This window comes from Solanum pennellii, chromosome 9 (assembly GCF_001406875.1).
Source record: "Solanum pennellii chromosome 9, SPENNV200".
Lineage (NCBI taxonomy): Eukaryota > Viridiplantae > Streptophyta > Magnoliopsida > Solanales > Solanaceae > Solanum > Solanum pennellii.
The window spans coordinates 41,248,545-41,251,754 of record NC_028645.1 but is presented as its reverse complement, the minus strand read 5'-3'; positions in this window follow the sequence as shown (position 1 = coordinate 41,251,754).

The window sequence follows — 3,210 nt, the reverse complement described above, 5'->3', positions numbered from 1 at the left end:
TAATTACTAAAATTGAAGTTTCTTTGATTTTGGTGAAGTCTTGCAAAATGTGTATTTTTGAATAGCTTTACAGTGACTTACAACGAAGTTGTGCATTTGAAATTGATTTTTTTCTCTTTGGCTTGTTTTGAGTTATGTCGTGCATTTTGATATAGTGATTCTTTATGGAACAGTATATGGTATGTTGATAAGTTAAACTTTTACATAATTGACTCATAAATGCTATGTTGAGCTCTTGTTGTTATGAGAAGGAGATTCCTCATAATGTAATGTTGAGCCTAATATGTGGTAATTGAATTTTGAATTACCTTGTGTAAGAGATATGGTTAGTGTTGTTTTGTATTGTTGTTGGTTGAGCTTCTAATCTTGAGTCTATTTCTTCTTTCTAAAGATTTTTAATGTCATTCAGGGACTAATGTTCCTAAGGGAGGAGGGGGATAATGTAGCACTTCAAAAAATAAAGACGTGTCATAAAGCCTAACATAAGTGTCATAACTTTTAGACAATTTTTTAAGGTCCATTATAATGTTTATAAGTCAATTAGTAAGTCTAGAAACCAAAACGTCCAAGAACGTCCATGACGTCCGGAAACTAGTTCTCGGAGGTACTAGCGTGCCTTAGTCTATTTGACTAGATATTAGGAGTCGAAAATCCATGAAATTGGTGGAAGGGTAGATAATATGTGGTTAAGTCGATTCATGGTTAGAACGTCCGGGTACGACTCCCCAAGGGCCAACCAAGGGCCCTTGAGGAGGACCCTTGCACGTTAAAGTCAACACTGCCTGGGTAGTGTGTAACCATGAGATGCAATCGATGATCCATGTGTGGATCGACGGGGAGTCATGGACAACTGTCGACCAACACTTAGACAGATTATAGGAGCCCTCACCTGCACAAGTCTCTGACAAGAACCACAGATGTGCAGCAGGAGGTATTGTTCGTCGACTGAGCAACGATTTGTTGATCGTGGTCTTTTTGATAGGGCATGTAATTCCTGCACATTTTTAAGTTGGTCTTCACAAACTAATTAAGGGGTTTGGTGGTTAGTTAGGGATTAAGGGAAGCCTAATTGACTTAAGTAACCCCTAATATAAAGACTCCAATCCCATTAGTCTAATTACAACTATCAAAACAAAACTCTCTCCGTTCTCTCTTCTTTCTCTCTCTATTGGAAGACACCATTGAAGACAAGCTAGGGGAGGGATTTGGGGGCTTAAAAGGGAAGATTTTACCATCAATTCTTCATCAAACGTTGATGTATTTGATCTAATTAACCTTTGAGATATCTTTCCTCAAAGGGTTCCTTCAAAGTATATTCAAAAGTTTAGTTTTAATATGGGTTCTTCCCTATCTCAAAAATTATGATCTGAATTGGTTTGTTTATGTTTTATATTTTATAATATGATTATATTAACATGAATTCCAACTTAATTATGATACATCTTGATTGTTTGATCTAGTTTATTGAAGATGACCCTTAACCCTTAGCCCTAGGTTTGATCTTGATATGAATTAGGTTGTAATTGGTCTAATTGACTTGGTTATTGGTTAATTACTTTTAGATGATGTTGTTACATCAATCATGATAAAATTAGGTTAATTTGTAGTATTTCATGCTAGTTCTTGAGAAGATGATCCAAGTTAGGAAGTATGTTGTGAATTGACCTAAGTATCTTGTCTTAAGCTATGATTTAGTATTGAATTATGATGTAGTGATTCTTCTAGATTTGTTATCATGTTGATTATTTAATTATGATGATGTATACCCAAATTGGATCGAATTTAGGGTTTATGGTAAGACATTGATGATGAACTATGAAGGAGACATGGTAAGTCTTATGATCTCTATCCTTTACTTCAAATTGCGGTTAATTGTGATTAAGTCATGATGTTGTATTGGAGTATGACTTGTATTAGGATTTATGGGGTTGTATGATGTGGAATTGAAATGTATTGATTATGATTGTGAGGTGTTGTCTTAAGATGTAATGTTCTAAGGAGGGTGAATGATTTACCAATGTGCCTTATCATGATAATAAGATGTTAATGTGCTAACGTCACCTATATGAATTGTAATGAAAGGAGTTATACTCACGCAATTTTGATTGAGCTATTAATGATGATGATTATACAAGTGGTAGACCCTATGACCTAAACCAAGCTATGATTGATAATAAAGGCTTAAATACATTTCAAAAAGGTACTCTAGCTTAGCACCGAGTGAACTAGAGTAAGGAGTGTCCCTTCCAACATAGGGAAGGTAGGATCACTAAAGTACTCTTGAGATTGGAGACTACAATGGATGTACCATAAAGAGGGTCCCAATTATATCTCCTAGTTCTTGAACTATGTTGCCCCCATAGGAATACTAGCTAGTGGATCCACATAGTTGCTAGTTTCATGTTTCGGTACTACCTTGGCAAGTAGTTCGCCTTCCTTCACTGTAGGGTTTAATGACACCGGATTCCACACTAGATCAAGTGGTCTATGTCGGCTAGGGAATGATGTTCCCAAAAAGGTAAAATGAACTAAAGGATTGAACTCTAAATAAGGTTACCTAAGGGGTCGAGCTTAGTCTAGGTAGGGGTATGGGACTGTATCTAAACATTGCACTAGTTAGCCTTGAGGGGAGTCATAGATTGATGTTCTTATGTATGATTATGCTTATAATGATATATGACTACCATATGTTGAACTTGCATATTGTTGATACTATATGTTAATTAGTTCACTTATGAATATGTGTTGGTTTATATTGTTAAAGAAAGATGATATGTACACCTAAATGCTATGTTAAGTGAAGTAAGATGTTAGTCATTATTCTTGTTGGGTTACTTGATTGAGTAAGGTTATAGGGCTTTACTTAGTAATTTTACTTGTTTACTTGATAGAGGTTCATGGGTAATTGTCTTGCTTTGGTTATATTGAAATGTACTCTTATACATGCTTGTTATTAATATGACTTGATTTTAGGAGTTACTTGGATAGTTATTCGATGATATGATAAGCATGTTGACTTGACTAGTTTTGATGTGTTGGTCTTGTGATGAACATACTTATGACGTAATTAACATGAATTATTGAGTGGTATGGTATTGTTGAATTTACATAAAGGTTTTTAAATGAAAAATGCATACTTTAGGAATTTTCCTTTTGTTTAGCATAATTTCATAGTATGTGTGCATATGGTCTCATATTCAGTACAAGTGG